The sequence below is a fragment of the Artibeus jamaicensis genome, unplaced genomic scaffold (assembly GCF_021234435.1).
Source record: "Artibeus jamaicensis isolate MK-2021 breed Jamaican fruit bat unplaced genomic scaffold, CSHL_Jam_final contig_548, whole genome shotgun sequence".
Lineage (NCBI taxonomy): Eukaryota > Metazoa > Chordata > Mammalia > Chiroptera > Phyllostomidae > Artibeus > Artibeus jamaicensis.
Window position 1 is genome coordinate 8,299,760 of NW_026521883.1, and position 22,926 is coordinate 8,322,685.

At 36.2% G+C, this 22,926-nt stretch overlaps 1 protein-coding gene across 8 annotated transcripts in view; it reads left to right on the forward strand.

The window, feature by feature from the left end:
- DENND4A (DENN domain containing 4A) overlaps window positions 1-22,926 on the forward strand; it is a 120,868-nt gene that overhangs the window by 18,871 nt on the left and 79,071 nt on the right. For all 8 annotated transcript variants that reach the window (XM_037155579.2, XM_037155577.2, XM_037155581.2 and 5 more), the window contains one exon: window positions 21,596-21,674. The gene's annotated coding sequence lies outside the window, so the exon portion shown is untranslated. The remainder of the gene's footprint in view (window positions 1-21,595; window positions 21,675-22,926) is intronic.

A 22,926-nucleotide genomic window follows, 5' to 3' on the forward strand; every position in this document is an offset into this window, starting at 1 on the left:
TTCCTTATAGATAAGACATTTTTATTTTTGAAGTTTTAAAAATATAGAAAATTATAAAAATAGTAAACGTGCACATACCTACCATACAAAATGTTGACATTTTTTATTTTTGCTTCAGATACATGTTTAATAGAAAAGAAATATATATATTATGCTTATCATGCTGAATTCTAAAAAAGCTTGGCCGATCAAGTTAAAGTCTCTTTTGTTCTCCCCAGTTTCACCCTCTCTCCCTCCTCCTTGTGTTCCCTCCCAGGGGCAATTGTTATGATAAATTTGATGTGTATCCTTACAGTTTACCTTTTAATGAACTATGTATATAAACAGTACATGGCATCTTTAGATGCTTTTGAAGAGTGTAGACATTGGAGCCATACGTCCTTGGTTTAAATCTTTGTTCTGCTGCTGAATAGTTTTGTGACCTTAGGAAAGTTTTTAAATCTTTCCATGCCTCCTTGTCCTCATCTGTTAAATGGGGATAATGGAAGTGTCTATCTCAAAAGGTTGTTGTAAAAAGTAAATGAGTTTAAAACTGCCAGGAACTAAAAAAAAATAATAATGTATTGGTTAATTTAAGTAGCTCTTAATTAAGTAGCTGATCGTGTCATGGTATACATATTTTGAAACCTGCTTTTTAAATTTTACTCCCCCACCCATCTTTCTGGCCTATAGTTCTGTTTCATTCATTTTGACTGGTGTGTAATATTCCATTCGATGAATATACTGCAGTTCTTTATTTCCTCTGTTGATGGGCATTTAGATTGTTTTTATTTCTTATCTGTTGTAAACAGTGTCTTATGAACATCTCGTATCTCCTGAAGCAACGTGCCAGAATTTCTCTGGGTCATATACTTATTGTCAAATTCCTGTGTCTTATAATTATTTTTTCCTTTACAAGATATTTATAGGATATTGACAAGGTCTGTTTTTCCCTATCCTTACCAGCAGTTAGTGTTGTCAGACTTTTTGATTTTTTCTAGTCTAGTATGAAATAACATTTTATTTCTATTTTATTTCCCTTCATCTTCTCTTATGTATGGGCATCTTTTGTTATCTCTTCAGCGATTTCACTGTGCTTTGCTTTATACATTTTTATTGGGCTGTCTTTTTCTTATGATTTGTGAGAAATCTGTGTGCCCACACTTTGAAAGGCCAAAACTCAAAATATGAGGGTTTGGAATAAGGAAAGGTTATTGATCAAGAAGGTGCCAACTGAGAACATGGAAGACTTAGAGGTACCTCAAATCCATCTTAGGAAAGTACAGAGTTCAGGCTTTTATATTGAGGGAAGGGGGCAGTGGGCAGGGCAAGAGGTGATTGGCTAGCACAGACTACGAAGGGGTCTGAGGAAATTGTGCTTAGTCTGTTGATCCTAGTTGATGTGCATCTGGTCATAAGGTTCCTGCTAATCTTTGATAAACAATATACACTTCCCTTTTCTCCTAGGAAGAGTCACTTTCTGGTAAGGGACTGTTTTTATAAAATTCCTCTAATGATTCGCATGTCTTTATGCAAGAAGCTATTAACCTGATGGCTGTGTTGAACAAAGCTGGCTTGAACATGATGGAGTTAGAGAAGTCAGACATTTTACTGTGTTACAAGGGGTTTTTTTGTTTGTTTGTTTTTAAATATACTCAAGATAGTTACAAATGTTAGTGAAGTCATTTTTATTTGTTTTTTGAAGTTTCCAAATCTCTTGAACAGTGACCAACCATTATGGACCCAGGTTATTGTAAATTTTCCACTATAGTATATTGTTATTAATGAGTTAGCCAATGTACTTTCTGAGAATATGTATAGTTACATTTTTCTCCTTCTGAAATTATGAGGAAATGTTTCAGTAATATACTATAAATATATTTCACCTAAAACTACTTACATTTTGTAGACTCAAAAACCAGGTGGAATTTTTATTAATGTAATTAGTACCACAATTTTGTTTTGTCCAAAATTTGAGTGGCCTCCTGCTAGAGGAGAATTTATTTGCTCCTAAAGTGCTTACCAACAAAGGAATAAAAATATATACCTATGAAATGTGTACTTACATGTATAACATAAACTGTTCATCAATGTTGAGATTGTTTTGCACAGTACTAACTGTATATCTATTTTGGTCCAACCCACTATATATGACTTAAAGGACTAAAATCAGTCTGGTTAAGACAGTAACTTATATTATTATTACTATCAGCATCATCATCATTGTTATTATTATTATAAACTTAACTTTAGAATAGTTCTAATTTACAGAAAAGTTGCAGCAAGTTACCATATACCCTGCATCCACATTCCTCTACTGTTAATATCTGGTATTTTTGAAAAGATTTTATTTATTTACTTTTAGAGAGAGGGGAAGGAAGGGAGAAAGAGAAGGAGAGAAACATCAAGGTAATAGAGATACATAAATCAGTTGCCTCTTGCATGCCCCTAACTGGGGACCTGGCCTGCAACCCAGGCATGTTCCCTGATGAGGAATCTAACACAGTGACCTCTGGGCTTGCAGGTTGGCGCTCAATCCACTGAGCCACATCAGCCAGGGCAGTATCTGACATTTCTGTGTTACATTTGTCACAACCAAGAAACCAACATCGAAACTTTCGTTGCTATTAACTGAAGCCCATACTTTATTTGGATTTTATTAGTTTTTACCTAATGTCTGCTTTAGGTTTCAGGATCCCATACAGAATATCACAGTACATTTAGTTGTCATGTTCCCCTTGGCTCCTCTGGGCTATGACAGATTCTCAGATTTTCCTTGTTTTGATTACCTTGAAAGTTTTGGGGAATTCAGGTCAGATATTTTGTAGAATGTCCCTCAATTTGGGTTTTTCTCTCTCCTCCCTCCCTCCCTTCCTTCCTTACTGAAAGATTTTATATTATTTGTTTTTAGAGAGAGGGTAAGGGAGGGGAAAAGAGAGGGAGAGAAGCATGCCAGGTCTGACTTCACTGCCTTGGCCCCCCTCCCCTCTTTTTTTTTTTTTTTTTTTTTTTTTTAAGATTTTATTTATTTATCTTTAGAGGGGAAGGGAAGGAGAGAGGGAGAGAGTATCAAGGTGTGGTTGCCTCTCATGGGTCCCCTGCTGGGAGCTGGCCTGCAACCCAGGCATGTGCCCTGACTGAGAATCCAACCTTGATCCTCTGGTTCACAGGCCCACATTCAATCCACTGAGCTACACCAGCAAGGGCAAGAAGCAGTTTTTATAGTTTGAGTTGAAAAAGGAAACTTCTTACAAATCATCAAAATAAAATAGAAAGCCTAATATATCAGTCTTGTAAGCTGATGCCATGTAATGACTGTTCTGTTGGTCACTTTTACTCACATTGGTCACTGTTTTCTGCGCTGTGTTTTTTTGGTTGACTCTGAAGTGGCATGTTTTTAAGAGAAATGATGTAGATGGATGGGGTAAACTGCAATGATATTTAGGCTCATTTGTTAGGACCGACTGTTATTACCAGATAAAAACATATCTCCAACCCCTTTTTGGTCAAGATTGTAGTAAGTAATATTTCTTAAAAAATAATTTGTTCTAGGTGAGGGGGGGCAAAGGATACAGAAATGGGGAACATCTGTAACAGTGTCAACAATAAATAAAATGTCTACAATAACTGTAAAAAATAATTTGTTCTGAAAAGCTCTAAGAGATTCCCTATCCCTTAATCTCTCATTTGGTTCCGAAGTTTGAAATAGAATTTTATTCATACTGACTCACAACTATGCTGAAGTCAGATTTATAGGATGTTGTTTGAACCTCTTATGGGTGGTGAGTATTTTTCATTTTCTTAAATGCTGGAAATTGCCTGAAGATACCAATGTAACAGCCTTTTTTTAAACAAGGCTTTTTTCCGGCTCCTTTGGTTAACAGACATGTTGTTATTCGTACATGACCTTTTCATTTTTGAGGTTTTTAAAATCAAATTTCTTTGGTTTGTAAGTGCTAAAAACCACATTCAAACTGACTCAAAAAAGGGGAATTAATGTTCATGGCAAGGATTCTGGGGGTTTCACAGTACCTAAAGACAGAAGTACGCCAGGCTTCATGGAGGGGGGGGACCAGGAACTGGAAACTCATCAATGACTCAGGCAGCTGTTTTTGACCACCCTGTGGCAGCACGGTCTCTCTGCTTCTCCCTATTTGCCCACTTCATTTTTCTCTCTCTGCATGTTGTCTTTTACCACTGTGCAAGCTGAACAAGTCTCTAACTCTTAAATTCATATGTTCACTCGTGGTTCTGTGATCCTTTAAACCCCTGGGGAAAATGCAATTTGAGGGAAGGGTCTGTCTGGTTCTGTCACCTGTGGCTAATGGAACTAAGGTGTCTTAGAGCATTTCCAGCTCCATTTTTACGGCAGAAGAGTAGACGCAGTGCATACAACTAACTCTCAGAGGGAGAGGCATGTAACCAAATCAATATCTTAAAAGGTGGTTATTACAAAGGTACACTAAATAACATGAAATAAAATTACAATTTTTTGGGAAAAAAAGCCACTCATTAGCTTTTATATAGTAGTAGAACTTAATTCACCTCCAGTCCATAGATGATTATTGTGAAAGTTGTAAAAATGTCTCCCCTTTTCAAATAAAAACTGGTGGAGTTGATTTCTTAGTTTCTACACACAAAATTTGAAGTTTGAGTCATGCTATTTTATGAACTTATGTTAATATCACTATCAATACATCATGTCATTCTCTATTCAAGAAGCACTTACTGACTGCTAGCATTTACTCTGCTAGGTACTGTGCTAAAACAAATATTGACAGAGCTGGAAATGTAACATTGCCTACTCGCAAAGAATTCCTAATCTAGTTTCAAAGAGTAGATGTTCACAGAAATGAGTACAGTATTAGTGTGATAATCATAATACAAATATGTATAGGATACTGATGAAGTGTAAGACATGAGAATGACAGTCTGTTCTGGGGAAAGAGGCTAGGCAAGGCTTCAAAGAGCAGGTCTCAAATATTACACGGGGGCACTCACAGAACAGTTTGCAAAGGTGGTGGAGAGTTTGATATGGCTGAAGTACATTTTCACATTCAATTTAATGAAACTGAAATAAAAACTTATTTTTTTATATCTGTCCTTTACATTATAGGTTTTTCAAAGGAGGGTTGTAGATTTTAGACTGCTCAACTAATTTTGTACTTTAACTTTGATGTCATTTTTGAGAATGAGTTGTCACCAGTCATATCCTTTCAATCTCTTTTATGAAAATTTTCAAATAGTGGTTGGTTGGTTGATTGTTGGTTTACTTTTATGGTGATTTTTCCTGTTCAAGCATAGACCTTCATAAGTGGGTGATGGAAAATGCTGGAACTTATAAAACTTATGAAGATCCAAGTTTTTATAAAACAATGAAAATAGTACATAGTGTAAGCCTAATGTAATTTTAACATATACATTTCTAGAAGTTATGTCAATAGTGAAATTTGATAATTTTAGAGGAAAGAGCATACATATACATGATTTTGTAAAATGTTATTTTATATCAGTCATTTTTTCTCCCATAAAATGGTACCTGTCTTTAGTGTAAGCAATTGTCATAATTCACTACTCTGATCAGTTGATGAACACCCTTACTTCTTAATTACTTTATCCACTCATTCCTGATTGCTACAACACCCCCATGACAAATAACCAATCAACCATATGAAAAAACTCCCCAAAACCCAGAGCTCCACAGTTGACTGTACTGAGAAGTGACCCAGGTAGGTGAGGGGAGAGAAAAAGGAGGCAGTCATGGCCGGCTTTGCGGCTTCAGCAGTAATGGTGGTGGGTGTGTATGTTTCATGCCTGGGGTTCGTTTTCATATAGTAAGCTCAAAGATACCAACTTGTTTCTCAAGTCACAAATTGTGACTGTTTCTCATCCCCTTCTAGAAACCTGTCAGTCTGCTTTTTGTCACTTTTGTCCTTCAAATGTGCTTTTGATATTCTGTGTAGGATGGAGGTAATAAACATAGAAGAGAAAAGGTTATAGGCCTTTTACTTGTTGATCTTTTTGTATGAAATGCCCTTCCATCTCCTCTATTATTCTACTCATATTTCAGAATTTAGATAATATCTTTTTCTTTTCTGACTCCTTAAGCCTAAGCTCTCTGTCCTTCTTGTGCTTTCTATGACCACTCACATTATGTACACTTACCATTTATTATAACTGCTTGTTTACTTATCTGTGTTCTCCATTTTACTCCTGTAAGGCAGGGCCATATCTTATTTGTCATTGTGTTTCCAGTTCCTGGTGTAGCACCTGACACATTGTAGGGTTACTGTTTCAGATTTTTTGATGCAAACATAAAGGAATTTATTGGAAGGATATTAGTCAGCTTACAGAAATGACTTGGAAGACTATAGAGAACCAGATTATGAGAATACATAGGAACTAAACCAACCAGCCATCCCTCAGTAGTAGACCAAAACCAAAGTTAGGCCACAGAACTATCCTTTTACTGTTTAAAATACTGTTACTCCTCTGTAGGACATTGGATGCCATTATTGGAACACTGACATGGGTCCTGTATGTCACTGTCATAAGAATGAATTTTAAATTGCCTTGCAACTTTAGCTCTAGATTCACATTCGGTATGGCAAGTGTCTAATTGACTAACCTATGTGCCTGGTCCCTATACTGGGAAGCAAGTATCTGGTCATCTTGGTGCCTATGGTTAACTCTAAGGCCCAGCCAGCATCCATCCTGAATACACATAGTGGCAGATTCTTGCAATGTAGGAAGGGAGTTCAGATGTTAGTAAAAAACAACAAATAACACCCCCCCGCACACGTACTTCTCAAAAAACAGTTGAAAATATTTATTAGATCAATGGGTGAGAAAATCAGAGTTGTAATTTTCTGCCTCTAACCAAGCATTGAGGTTATTATGGTGCCACTCTCTGTCTAAAACAAAATCAATTCCAAACCATAAAATAAACAAAAGATAAGCGAAATCAGTGAAGGTCTTATTATTAAAATGCCTCATTGTTACATTTTAAATAAAATTGTTTGAATTCTTGGAAATTATTGTTGATTATTTCTCAAGTATTTCTTAATTTCCACTTGTTTTTTTTTTCCTCACCTTCTGAAAGTTTTATTATTTAGATGTTGACTCTAATTTTTCTAGCTTCTATATTTGGGGAAGGTTCAGAGCTAATTTGTCTTTTTTTCCTTTTAAGTACATTTTATTTTTTAGACAGATAGGAAGATTAAGCAGAAAGTACATAGAGTTCTCATATACTCCTGCCCGAGACAGACACAGCCTCCCTCACAGTCAGCATTCCCCACTGAGGTGGGGCATTTGTTACAATCCATGAACCTACATGGATACAGTATTATCATCCCAAATTCATAGTTTCCATTAGGGATGATTCTCTGGTGTTCTGTGTTCTGGGAGTTTTGACAAATGTGTAAAGGTACTTATCCACCATAATACTATTATACAGAATAGTTTCACTGCCCTAAAAATCCTTTGTGTTCATCCTATTTAGCCTTTCTTCCTAACCATTGGCCACCTTTGATCTTTTTATTGTCTCCATAGTTTTGCCTTTTCTAGAACACCATATACAGGGTGGGGGAAAAGTAGGTATATAGTTGTGAATACACAAAACACAGAGTTTATTTTTGTATTATTTATTAATTACTGTCTTTTTTCCCATATGAACAACCGTAAACCTACTTTTGCCACACACTGTATTTTGGATAGTAGTCCTATATCAGATATGTGTTTTTGCAAATACTGTATTTTTTCTCAGTCTGTGTGTGGTATTCTCATTCTATTAAGCCTCCATATTTTAAAACTATTTTTAGAATATATATATTTTCAGTTTCTTTATACCTTCTTAAAATCTCATTCTGATCATCTACTTCATTTTATTTTTAATGACAAGGAGGTTAAATAACAAAAGGAATGTCATTAAAAATAAAATTAATAAAAATTCTCCATTATTGTCCTGACTGGTGTGGTTCAGTTGGTTGGGCTTTGTCCCATAAAACAAAAGGTCACTGGTTCAATTCTCAGTTAGGGCACATGCCTGGGTTGCAGGTTGGGTCCCTAGTTGGGGCACATGGGAGGGGCAACCAATTGATGTTTCTCTCCCTTCTTTTCTCCCCCCCTCTATAAAAATAAATAAATAAAATCTTTAAAAATAAATAAAGGAAAAATTTTTAGTTACTATATTTTTAATACTCCAAATCTCTAATTGGTTCTTCATGACTCCTTGTTATTTTCCTAGTATCCTATTTTAGTTTTCTGAGGATGTTTGTTATGCTTATTTAAGCAGTATATTCTGTATGGACCATAAGTTCTGCGTGCTCTGGTTCTGTTCACGGACTTTTTCCCCCACCCCCTCGCTTGCACTCCCGCAGTGTTTACTTTTTCTTCCCTGGAGCTCATATTCCCTTGAGAATATCAACTACCTTGATTGATAATATGTACGGGCAAAATCCCAGGGGTATAAATTGAAATTTTTGCCCCTCCTGGTCAGTTTTTAGAGTGTAAGTTTGTGTGTGGCAGAGAAATGGGTCTAGGTCTAAAGATGGAAATTTGCCAAAGAAATACTTCTGTTTTAACTATTCAATATAAAATAGAGTTATCAAGTAGGCCTTTTGGATCGCAATCAAGTCATGACTGGTGATATAAATTTGAAAGTGAGCAATAGTTAGTGAAATTAACACATTTTTGGAGGGGAATATAAAAAAGGGGAAGATCATGGACATTGGTTTGATTGCTAAAAGTAGGTTATGGGAGTTTAAAGAATAGATATTATGCTCCATCTAGGGTGAGTCCTGACCATCAGAATGTTTAGAAAGAGCAATTGTGTCATCTAGCTTTATTAAGCTAATTAGCTGATCTCTGCCAGTTCTGGGTTATTGTTTCAGACTTCTGTGGAATATTGTACATGATATAGTAGCCAGAGTTCTGGAATGAGGAGTTTCAGACCCCACTCTTTTACTGGTGAACTGTGCTACTTTGGTTTGGGCAACTCATATTTGCCTTTCCATGCTTGAATTACTCATCAACAAAATGATAAGATCGAACCAAAAGATTTTCTAAGGTCCTTTTCTACTCTAAAATTCTATGAACTTTTAAAGAGGGTACAGTTATAAATAATCTAGACCAACAGTTTGATTTTAAAAATATATATTCTTCTTGATGAATAAGTTGTTGATAAGAGTACAATTGATTTTAAGTAATTACTAGATTACTTTTTAGAAAAATTGTTCTAATTCACAGTGTCATTAACAGTTTTTAAGTGTGTTTATTTTTTTTACATCACCACCAACCAGCATTAGGTTTAATGATTTTATTATTTATATTTGTTAATTTACTGGATAAGATGAATTATTTGCAAGGCTAACAATTCTTCCAAGCATGTTAATATTTGGGTTTCCTTATGTGTGAACTGTTTGTTTGTGGTCTTTGATCATCTAGTAAGTACTACAAGTAAAAAAATTGGGTAATCCCGGAGATTCCAGCCAATATAGAAGCATAGGTAGATGCCCTTCACTTCCTTGAACAACCAAAAGAAGGATAACAACCGATTTAAAAACATAAAAACAACCAGAACTGCCAGAAAACAGGATTTTATGAAAGTCCCACAACCGAGGAGTTAAAGAAGAAACATTCATCCAGTCTGGTAAGAGGGGGAGAGATGGGCAGCCAAGGCAGAGAGGACGTGCAGGAAGGCGGTGGCTGGTGGACCTGTGGTCCCACATTTACACGTGGGTAAACTGGGAGGAACTGGGAAGTGAGACACACCACGCAACCCAGGGTTCCAGCGCAGGGAAATAAAGCCTCAGAACCCCTGGCTGTAAAAATCTGTGGGGGTCACGCTGGTGGGAGAAACTCCTAGCCTCATAGGAGAGTCCTTTGGAGGGGTACATGGGATCTCAGAATGTACACAAACCCACCCACCTGGGAATCAGCACCAGAAGGGCTCAATTTGCTTGTGGGTAGTGGGGAAAGTGACCGGAAGCAGAGTGAGAGTAAAGCAAGCGATGATGTTCCCTCTCTGACCCCTCCCCCACATACAGTGCCACAAAGCAGTGAAGTGGGTTACCCCACCCTGGTGAATACCTAAGGCTCCACCCCTTACAATGTAACAAGTGCGCTGAGACAAAGAAATACAGCCCAAATGAAAGAACAAATCAAAACTCTAGACAAAGAACTAAGCAACAAGGAGATAGCCAAACTTCTCTGATGCAGAGATCAAAACACAGGTCAGAGAAATGACGAGTATAGCCACAAAATAAAGGAAGAAGTAAAGGCTATACAAAGTGAAATAAAGAAAAATATACAAGGGACCAGCAGACTCAAATCAATGATTTGGACAGGAGGAAGAAATAAACATTCAACCAGAACAGAATGAAGAAACAAGAATTCAAAAAAATGAGGAGAGGCTGAGGAACCTCTGAGGCAACTTTAAACATTCCCATATCTGAATCATAGGGATGCCAAAAGGAGAAGAGGGAGAGCAAGAAATTGAAACCTTACTTGAAAAAATAAGGAAAACTCCCGGAATCTGACAAAGGAAATAGACATGTAAGTCCAAGAAGCTTAGAGTCCCAAAGAAGTTGAACCTAAGGAGGAACATCATAATTAAATTACCCAAGATTAAAGATAAGGAGAAAAAATCTTAAAAGCAGCAAGAGAAAAGGAGTTATCTACAAGGGAGTATCCATAAGGCTGTCAGCTGATTTCTTAAACCTTGCAGGAAGGGAGCTAGAAAGAAGTATTCAAAGTCATGAAAGACAAGGTCCTACATCCAAGATTACTCTATCCAGCAAAGTTATCATTTAGAATGGAAGGGCAGATAAAGTGCTTCCCAGTAAAGTTAAAAGAGTTCATCATCACCGAGCCCTTATTATATGAAGTGTCAAAGGGACTTATCCAAGAAAAATAAGATGATCAAAACTATGAATAGTAAAATGAGAACAAACTCACAGCTGTCAACAACTGAAACTAAAAACACAAAAACAAAAACAGTAAGCAAACAACTAGAATAGAAACAGAATCACAGAAATGGAGATCATTTGGAAGGTTAACAGTGGGGAAGGGGAGGGTGTAGAATGGGGGAAAAGGTACAGGGAATAAGCATAATTAGTAGGCATAAAATAGGGAGGATAAGAATAATAATGGGAAATGGAGAAGCCCAAGAGCTTATATGTACAACCCATGGACATGACACTCAAGGTGCGGGGAGGGAATGCTAGAGGTAGGGGGTGCAGGGCAGAGGGGATAAAAGGGTGAAAAAAGCCCTGGCTGGTGTAGCTCAGTGTATTGAGCACGGGCCTGCAAACCAGACAATCGCGGTTCGATTCCCAGTCAGGGCACATAGTGGGGTTGCAGGCTGGTTCCCTGCAGGCTGGTTCCCAGCAGGGGACACAAGAAAGGCAACCATACATGGATGTTTCTCTCCCTCTCTCCTTCTCTTCCCCTTTAAAGAGAAATAAATAAAATCTCTTAAAAAAAAAAGGGTGAAAAAAATGAGACAACTGTAATAGCATAATCCAAAAAATATACTTAAAATTATACCAATCATTATTAACTGGAAGAATAACAGCTCTCAAAGTTGTTTTGAATTATTAATTTTCAAAGTCCTTTTCAGGTGCTTATTAACAAATAAATTTGTTATTTGTTACAGTTTGTGGGGAAAAGTGGAAAGGGCTTTTTTTAAATTACTTTATTATTGTTCATTTATTGTTGTCTGCATTTTCTCTCCACCACCAAGGGATTTTTAAGAAGGTGTAAAGTATTTTTAAATAGGTGGTAAAACTAAGAAATTGAAATTTTAAGCATTAATCTAATGATAGAACTATAAATCTTGTATATATACTTTTTAGAAAAGGTGATATTTTTAACCAGTGTGTCTTATTTTTATTTATATTAGTATTGCTGAATTTTAGATTACTCATCTTATATAAATATATATGTATGTTTTTTAAATATTGTATTTATTTATTTTTAGAGAGAGGGGAAGGGAAGGAGAAAGAGTGAGAGAGAAACATCAGTGTGTGGTTGCCTCTCATGTGTCCTCCACTGGGGACCTGGCCCATAACCCAGGCATATGCCCGGGCCAGGAACCAAACCGGCAACCTTTTGCTTCACAGGCCTGTGCTCAATCCACTGAGCTACACCAGCCAGGGCAATATAAATATATTTTTAATTACCTCATGAATACTCCTCAAGTATTATATATGTATGATGAAATACAAAAGAAAAAACAGATATTGTATGTTTGAGAGAAAGTTTTGGGATGATTCCAGCAGAGGTAGCAATTCGTTTTAGATACCAGAACAAATGCTTTATGATGATTCAAAGGGGAAGTAAGAACTTCGCTATGTGGGCGTGGTATGCATATGGGAAGTTAACTAAAAAAAAAAGTGGTGCAAGAGAAAATTTAAAATTGGACTTCCCTTTCACTCTAGACTGGTGAGCACCCTGTATTTGCATTTCATATACAGTGTTGGATATGAACAGGTTTTTAGTGTAAGACTGGTAATTGATTTTCATCATGAATGTTAGTTTATAGGGACTCTGATTTCACTGTAGGAATGGTAAATCTCATAGTTTCTTTATTTTAAAAGAATGTAAATAGCATTAAAAGTTCTCCAGATACAGCCATGGCCAGGTGGCTTAGTTGTTTGGAGCATTGTCCAGTATACCAAAAGGCTGTGGGTTCAATTCTCGCTTAGGGCACATACCTAGGTTGCAGGTTTGATTCCCTGTTGAGGTGTGTATGGGAGGTATCCATTTAATGTTTATGTTTATATCTCCCTTCCTCTCTGTGTAAAATCAATAAAGAGATCGGCAGGTGAGGGTTAAAAAAAACCCTCCAGCTACCATTTCCTCATTCCTCTGTAATTATTTCACTTTTTCCCATTTCTGCATGGTTTTTATTTATTTTTTTTTATGCCTGGCCATCTTTTTCATTTGTTTTCTTATCATATCTCTTTGTTCAACTCTTTTCCTTTTCTACTTTACTCCTTTCTCTTATTTTTGGTCACCCATTCTTTTTCTTACCTGGTAATTGCCCCAGCTCTCTTTAACCAGTCTAACTTCTTCCAGTTACCTGTTAATTTTCTTTGTCAAAGCCCATGTTCACTAATTAACACAGAGGTCTCCCCAGAGAATTGCTTTCTTTGCTTCCATTCTTGAATTGAAGTATAGTATAGTAGAACTCCAAATCAAATGAGAGTTGAATTATAAATTGATGTAATTTGTCTTAGGTAAGCTGTTTAACTCAAATTCCTCAATTTCTTCCATTATAAAAAGAATCGAAACTAAATCTCCCTGTACCCTTCTAGGTCTAAAATGCTTTGATTCTGTGGCGTCTTAACTTTCCCATTTTTTATACTATGCTAGTCTTATCATTTGATAAATATTTATATACCTACCTTGTGTTTTTAACTGCTATAATTGATTGGATCAAAAGATAAGAGTTCCTGCCTTTCAGTTGTTTATAGTGTACTTGGAGAGACAAGAGGTATCTGTGTATTAACAATTAGTTGTTTCCAATTTGTTCCTGTTCAGTCCAGACCAGATCCATATTCTCAATGGAAAACCAGCTACTCTAGTTCCAACTTAATTCTTCCACGAGCAGCAGGGCTGACTCTGAACACAGTAGAAGATTCCTTATGTTCTTATACATCTAGGAACCCCTACTGGAGTTGTTTTGTAGCATTATTTTATGTTGTTCACTTGACCCAGTCTAAAATTTAATCATAATAAAACATTTATCTCAGAACTAAGGAGATTGATTTTTGTCATGATTTAGTAGATGATCACCCTGTCCCCCTTATCTTTTGTGTGCATACATATCTATGCATTTATATGTTTGTATAATCATGTTCAAATATAATGTTCCAGATGGCTGAGTAAATGTGACTAAGAAATCTTTTCACACCACATATGCTTACACGTTTTTCTTTGGTTTGTTTTTGTACCTATTTTGTAAGTGGCATTGCTTTTGTAGTCATTTTTCCTTTCGTAAGCTGTATTTTATATTTATATATTTGGGTATGTATATATAAAATACATATATATATATTTATATATACTTGGGTATGTGTGTATATATACCCAAATAATTCGAGTGATATATGTATGTCACACTCCATATATATATGTCACACTCCATATTGATTAGGGACAGTAGTGGGGAGGGGATAGGACTTAAAAATATCAGCACTAGGGATCCTTGTGATAGAACTGTTTTGTATCTTAACTTTGGTGATGAATACATGAAGCTACTCAAGTGATAAAATTGCATATAACTAAATATGCAAATAAATACAAGTAAAACTGAGGAAATCAAAATAAGATAGGTAAATTGCATCAGTGCAATATCCAGCTGTGGTATTGTTTTGTGAGATGTTACCACTATTAGAAACTGGGTAAAAGGTATACCAGATCTCTGTTATTTCTTTCAATTGAATATGAACCTACAACAATCTCAAAAGAAAAAAGTTTCAATTGTAAATAATAGTTATTTAAAGAAATCTTCTTGAAAGATAATTTAACATATGTAGCTACAGGAAGCACATTGATATATCACTTGGAATATAAATTTAGTAAAGTTGCAGGATACAAAACAATGTGCAGAAATCTGTTATGTTCCTATATACTGGTAACAAACTGCCTGAAAGAGAAGTTAAGAAGACAGTGCCATTTACAAGTGTATCAAAAAGAATAAAACACTTAAAAATAAATTTAAGAAAGGAAAGACCTGTACACTGAAAACTGTAAGACTCTGATGAAAGAAATTGAAGGCAACACAAATAAATGGAAAGATATTCCATGCTCATGGGTTGAGAAAATCAATATTATTCAAATGTCCATACTACATAAAGCAGTATACAAATTTGGTACAATCCCTATAAAAGTTCCAATGGCATTTTATACAGAAATATAACAAACAATCTTAAAATTTGCATGGAACCACAAAAGATCCCTCACAGTCAAAACAATCTTGAGAAAGAAGAACAAAGCTTGTGCCCTTGTTTCAAACTAGATTACAAAGCTATAGTAAACAAAACAGTATGGTATTGACAGTTTTTTAAACCAGGCACAAAGATTAACGGAACAGAACAGAGAGCTCGTAAATAAACTTATGATACACATATGGTCAATTTTTTTTTAATTATTATTATGTAATGGATACAAAATGTTTAGAAGGTAATACACCAAATCGTTAACAACAGTTATTTCTGAGTGGTGAGATTATTGGTATTTGTATCTTTTTGTTTATTTTCCAGATTTTCTCTAATGACATATATTATTCTTATAATCAGCAATAATTGTATAATTTTATTAAATTATCTTAGGAATTTATTTATTTTTTTTCTCATGTTTTTCTTTTTTTATTTTTTTTATTTTAAATTTATTTATTTTTATTGATTATGCCATTACATTTGCTCTATTCCCCCCTCCCTTCCCCTCCCCCCTATGTATTTTCTATCTACTGTCTATGCTACTTATTTTCTGTACCTTCTCCCCCCTTCCCCTCCTCCCACTCCCCTGTTGCTAACCCTCCCTGAGATCTTCATTTCTATGGTTCTGCTCCTGATCTAGCTATCCTCTTAGTTTGCTTTTGTTTTAGGTGTGGTTCTTAATAACTGTGAGTTTGCTGTCCTTTCACTGTTCATCTTTTTTATCTTCTTTTTTCTTAGGTAAGTCCCTTTAACATTTCATATAATAAGGGCTTGGTGATGATGAACTCCTTGAATTTGGTCTTATCTGAGAAGCACTTTATCTGTCCTTCCATTCTAAATGAAAGTTTTGCTGGGTAGAGCAATCTTGGTTGTAGATCTTTGGTTTTCATGACTTGGAATACCTCTTTCCAGCCCCTTCTTGCCTGTAAGGTCTCTTTTGAGAAATCAGCTGACAGTCTGATGGGAACTCCTTTGAAGGTGACTGTCCCCTTAGCTCTTGCTGCTTCTAGAATTCTCTCCTTCATTTTAATCTTGGCTAATGTAATTATGATGTGCCTTGGTGTGTTCCTTCTTGAGTCCAACTTCTTTGGAACTCTCTGAGCTTCCTGGATTTCTCGGAAGTCTATTTCCTTTGCCAGATTGGGGAAATTCTCCTTTATTATTTGTTCAAATAATTTTTCAACTGGTGGTTGTGCCTTTCCCCCTTCTGGCACCCCTATAATTCGGATGTTGGAACGTTTAAAGATGTCCTGGAGGTTCCTAAGCTTCTCCCTCATTTTTCTGAATTCTTATTTCTTCATTCCTTTCTATTTGATCATTTTTTTCTTCCTTCTGGTTCTCTCCCTTGATTTGAGTCCCAATTTTCTTTCCATTACTATTGGAATCTTTTGTATCCCCATTCATTTCAATTAATTTAGCTTCCATATGTTTCTCTAATTTGTGACTAAAGTCAACCAGTTCTGTAAGGATCCTTATAACCAGTGTTTTGAACTGTGCATCTGAAAGACTGGCTATTTCTTCATCACTTAGGTCTATCGGATCTGGGGCTCTGAGTTGTCCTAGAGCCATTTTTGGTCTATTCGTGCTGTTAAGTGAGCGGAGCGAAGCCTTAGTTGTTTACCAGGACGGGGCGACCCAGGTCGCTGGTTTGTGACGCTGTGTGTGGGGGCGTGGTCAGAGAGGGAGCAATGGCGGTCCTCTCCGCTAGCCCAGCACTTCCAGTCACTCCGCACGCCTGGGGTTTATCCGATCGGAATTGCGCGAGCCTGCTGCCCTGCGCCGGCTTCCCTTCTCACTGGCTTCTCCGCACGTAAATGCGCGCGACTGAGCGACCCACCGCGCCTTTCTTTGTGCGCTCCGGCAGCCAGCTCGCTCGCAATCGCGCCCTCGGTTCCCTGCGCGCACCGTGCACCGCCCCGGGAATTTTTTCTTGCTAACCTGCTCCGCTGCTGGCCTCGCTCCTCGTACCGGTCCAGCCGAGTATCTAGTTGTCCTTTGGACTCCGTATTGTCGATTTTCTGTGTGGCTTGGTTGTGACTGCTGTTAAAAATAGTTGTTCTTAGATTTGGTTGTGCACAGAGGTGAGGTGGATCCTCCATCTAAGTCTCCATCTTGGCGGAAGTCTCATGGTCAATTAATTTATGACATAGAATCCAAGAATATACAATGGGGAAAGAATAGTCTCTTCAATAAATGGTGTTGGGCAAACTGGCCAAGCACATGCAAAAGAGTGAAATTGAAGCACTATTTTATATCATACACAATAAAGACTTAAATATAAGATCAAAACCATATAACTTCTAGAAGAAAACATAGGTGGTCGTATGTTCCTTGACAGGTCTTGATCGTGGTTTTTTTTTTTTTTCCACCAAAAGAAAGGCAACAAAAGCTAAAATAAACAAGTAGGACTATACACCAGACTGAAAAACTTCTGCAGAGCAAAGGAAACCATCAACAAAATGAAAACACACCCTACTGAATGGGGGAAAATATTTGGAAATCATATAACTGACATGGGGTTAAGATATAAAACATGTAAAGAACTCATTGAACTCAATAGCAAAAAACCCCAAATAATTCAAGTTAAAGTGTACAGAGGACCTGACTAGACATTTTCCCAAAGAAGACATGAAGATGGACAACAGGCACATGAAAAGGTGCTCAACATCACTAATCATCAGGGAAATGCTAATTAAACCCACAGTGAGCTATTACATCACGTCTGTTAGAATGGCTCTTATGAAAAAGACAAAAATAACAAGTGTTGGTAATTATGTGGAAAAAAATGGAATTCTTGTGCACTGTTGGTGGGAATGTAAAGTGGTATAGCCACTATGGAAAACACTATGGAGGCTCCTCAAAACATTACAAATAGGGCTATCATATAATTGAGCAGTTTCACTTTTGGGTATTTATCCAAAGAAAATGAAAATACTAATTCGAAAAGGTATTTGCACCCTTAAATTTATTGCAGCATTATTTGCAATAGCTAAGACATAGAAACAAGTCTGTCAATGGACAAATGGGTAAAGAAAATGTGTGAATATATTTGTATGAATATATCATACATTTCTTTATGTATTTATATATTTGAATATATAAGCACAAAATGCAATATTATTCAGCTATAAAAAAAGAGTGAAATCTCGCCATTTGCAACAACATGGGTGGAACCTGAGGATATTATGTAAGTGAAATACGTCAGACAGAGAAAGACAAATACTGTATGATTTTACTCATATGGGAAATGTAAAACATATGCACACACAGGCTCATAGATGTAGGGGACATATTGGTGGGACTAGAAGTAGGGAGCAAGGGGTGGGCAAAATGTGTGCAGGGCGTCAAACAGACTTCAGTTAAGAAATAAGTTATGAGGATGTAATGTGCAGCATGGTGACTATAGTTAAATAATACTGTATTGCCTAAGTGAAAGTTGCTAAGAGAGATCTTAAAAGTTCTCCAAACAAGAAAAAAAAATTTAATTTTGTAACTGTGGTGATGGGTGTTAAATATATTTATTGTGGTGATCATTTCACAGTATATACAAATATTGAATCATTATGATGTACACCTGAAACAAATATAATATATATTTTAAAAGCAATGTAAAGGAGTCTGTGCTGAAAGATAATATATGTAGCTCTGGGAAGTATATTGATACATTACTCTGTGGGTCATGTCTTTTCATTTACATCAAAGGATGCAGTACTAAATAGACTTTACCCACTTTTTTATTCTAAATTTTCTTATAGATATATGGAAAGTAAAGCAGTAGTTGTGATGTGTTGTCTTAATTAGCAGAAGAACTTTGGAAACACTTAAATGATGCCAGTTTTATATGTCTCATTTTCTGTGTAATAGAAAATCTGTTCTAGTAATGGGCCATTTTTTTTATATAGTCCATGGAATTAAAGTAAACTGGAAGTCTATTCTGTCAAAGATGAAATATTTGGTACTGTAAATGTTACTGTAAAGTAATCTAAAAGTATCAACATTAAAGAAAACACTATTTTTTGAGTTATAAAGAGTAAGTTTAGTGGATCAAGGGAGTTATTGTGCAAAAAAAGTTCTCTATATTAAGAGATTCATGTAGCAGAAAATGTACTTAGAATTTATTATAGCATAATCCTAATTCATAGTTGTATCTAAATAAGCCTGATGGTCTACCAGTAAAACAAGAGCTATAATTTTCCAAATTACAAGAATTTTTATATACATAGAGTATTTCAACTGGAAAATTTTTGTGATAATCTGATGTTGAATTTAAATGTTTTAGCAGATCACTATTTGCTATATATAAAGGGCCCAGCACAAGTAATGCCCCTTTTTTACTACATAAAAAACTTTTAATATGACATCATAAGCATGTAATTCTGTAACATAACAAAATCACACTCAAGTACACCATGTGACATTTTAGGTAAAATGTTCAAATTGCTGACCATCTCGTGCGGGACATGTACCCTACCAACCACACAGAATGGCATTACTTCAGGACCATGTTTATTTTAACACACATGTCCCACTCTATATTTACTGACTGAAATTTTTTGGTGAATCTGAGGTAGAGCGATGTTCTAATTTTTAAAACATATTCATTCTGGCCAGTTTTAGCAGTCCAGAATGTAACAATATTGTATTTAACTTTATTTTTCATTCATTCTTTTCACCTGCCATTCCATTCCTATACACTTTATCACATTTTAAAAAATATTCTATTTTTTTATTTTTAGAGAGGGGAAGGGAAGGAGACAGAGAAGAGAAACACTGATGTGAGAAAGAAACATTGATAGTCTGCCTCTCATAGGCGCCTGGACCAGGGGCTAACCCCACAGCCCAGGCCTGTGTCCTGACCAGGAATCAAACCTGTGACCTCTCACTTTGTGGAACAGCATCTAACCAACTGCAGCCACACCGGTCGGGGTGGCGCTTTATCAAATCTTGACTCAAACAATTTTGGCTCTTTCCATCCTCCTCTCTCACTTTTCACAAACACATATCAAGGACGAACTAAGTTAGGTAAATATGTCTGTTGTGGCTGCTGTTCCCTTGTCATTAGTAGATCCAGGGGTGTCCCACCTTTTGACATCTCTGAGTCACACTGGAAGAAGAAGGGTTGTCTTGGGCCACACATTAAATACATGAACAATAATGGAAAACCGGTGAGCAAAAAAAGTTTGAAGTAAATTTACAGTTTTGTGTTAAGCCGCCTTCATAGCCATCCTGGGCCACATGTGGCCTGTGAGCCACCCCTGATGGGTTGGACACAGGGAGACTGGACACCCCTGATTGGTTAAAGCTGTGGTTGCTTCCTCTTGATGGGCTTGTGAGTACTGCATTTCAACTTGCTTTCCTGCAAAAGCATTTAACTCTTACAGAAACTTCTACGTGTGCATCTTCAGCATTATAAGGCTAACCCCACAGTAATTTGGTACAATACAGTTCGATTGGTTATACTCTTAAGACAGCAATTTTCAACAGGTGTGCCAAAAGAATTTTTAAAGCATGCAATACCTGACTATTTAGCCAGGGCACTGGCCTCTTTTCCCTGAGATTGTCAAATAATAAAATGAAACAGCCAACACAATAATAGTCATCCAGTGTGAATGAGTCGGAATTATATATTTTTTTGTCAGATCAGCAAAAAAATGTGTATTTTGGTGTGTCACAGAATTTTAGTAATTAGCTTGTGAGTGCCATGAGGTGAAAAGATTGAAAATTGCTGCTCTACGACTTCGTCAGTGGCATCATCTTTCTGTTTGTAAGGCAGGCCGTGAAAGACAAATACCATATGATTTCACTTATTAGTGGAACCTAATCAATGAAACAAACAAGCAAGCACAATAGACCCAGAGACACAGAAATGAAGAACAAACTGACAGTAACCAGAGGGGAGCAAGGAGGGGAGAGAAGGAGAAGGGTCGTCAAGGAGCATGGACAAAGAGGGGGTCACTGAGGGGCAAGGATTGAATGTGGGAAGTGAGGGTGGGCAGGGCAGAGAAGAGTAATGGGGGATAACAGAGACAATGTAATTGAACAACAATAAAAAATTTTTAAGATTATAACTACAACTCACTAAATTACTGAACTTTAAGAAAATATGATAATGGCTTATTGAATCCCATAATACAACATCACTTATCTTGGATAAAAGACCTGAGTTCCTTGGTGAGATTGCAGCCATGTTAAGGATTTGATATAACAGATTCAATTTTAATATAAATAATTTTTAACAAAGGGAAAATACTTTAGGTATTGATTTCTTTGAAACTTCTTATGTGTATTGAAGTTGCTTGAGTTTATATTTAAATTGTCTTAAGTGTGTATATTTCCCCTCTAGAAATAAGATACTTTATACAAAGTCCCAGAAGTGGAGTGTTTTTTTTCTCACATTCCTTCTTTCTGTATATTTACTTGTTTGTGCCATTCTTTTATTTCTGTTTTTCTCTCCATTATCTACTGTGTGTGTGTATGTGTCTGTTTTTGAATGAAAAGTGTTTCCTGAATCAGCTGGTGTTTGAAAATTATTGGCTCTTAGTCATATGAAAACAATGTATGTAAGCATTTTGTTTGAAAATTATCATTGTTAACAAAACTTTTAAGACATCACAGGGAGAAATATTTAATTGGAGTTAATTTAAGATCAATTCTTGTCTTTTTCAATACAGTATTTCTCCAACTTTGAAGCTTACAGAATTCACAAATTCAGATCTGGCATCCTTTTCAGAGAAAGAACTTCAGTAATGTGTAAGTAGTTTTTGTTTTTCCTTTTGATTTATTTCCTTAGCTGTTTTCTGAATGAAACATTGAAAGTTTAATCTACCAGATTTCTTACTCAGAATTTGCCATATATTCACCACATAGTCATTATGAGTAACAAGTGACACAAACGAACTTACTGAAAAATGTCTTAATATGTGCCCTTGATCAGCATTAATGACTATTTTTTAGAAGTAACATCCTCGGATGTAAGGAACACTGGGTTAGGAGACCTGAGAGTTTACCCAGACTGCTGCTAACTGGCTAGGTACCCTTAAGTAAGCCCCTTTTGTGCTTTGACTATAAAATGAGGGTTTAGACTATGATTCATGATAAGATTTCTTCCCCTCTAAATGTCTATTACTCCTAGCTTAACTTTCTAAAAAATAAATCAGGAGTTGGTAATCTTTCATAAGGATGCTGTCAAATTACACAGTTATTGTTTGTTGTTGATTTTTGCTTGGGAATAGGTATTTAGAGGGGAGGTGCCTCCAAAACAAGTAAGCCTCCCTTGCTCAAGGAGTTTGCTCCACATAGTCCATCAATTTGGGTTAATAAAACTTACTTTTTTTTACAAAGTCAAGTTTGTCTTGTGTTGGTTTAACATTTTCAAAAGAAAAATTAACCTATTCTTGCCCCGAGTGCATAGTTCAGTTGGTTAGGGCATCATCCCGATATGTCAGTGTTGCTGGCTTGATCCCTGGTTACGGCACATAGACGTATCATCCAATGAATGCATAAATAAGTGAAATAACAATTAAATGTTTCTCTCTTTCTCTCTCTGTCTCTTTTTTATCTCTCTCTCCATCTCCCTCCTCCCTTTTCCAAACCCCCTTTAAAATCAATCAATAAAAAAGTTAACCTACTCTTAAATATGATGCACAAATAAGATTTCTTTTTGTTTTTCAAAGTTTCCATAGAATGGCATCATGTTTAAGCATATGGGTCTTTGGAGGGAAAACAGTGGGGAAACTTTTGGAATCTGGAAGGGAGATAAGAGAAAAAATGACTAGAGGTGGAATAAAAGTATAGAAAGATATGTGCCAAAGTAGAACTAAGTAAGAAATGCCTTGAAGGCAGAGGCTGTTGCTTTCATCAGTAATCGTCACTGGTTCCTAGAATAGTGTCAGATCTTACGAAGTTATTATGAAAAATTTGTTGAATGAATGAATCAATTACTTCTTGAATAAGTTTCTAATTTTGCCCAAGGTCCTGATGGTTTTGGGTTTTGGTTACTAGA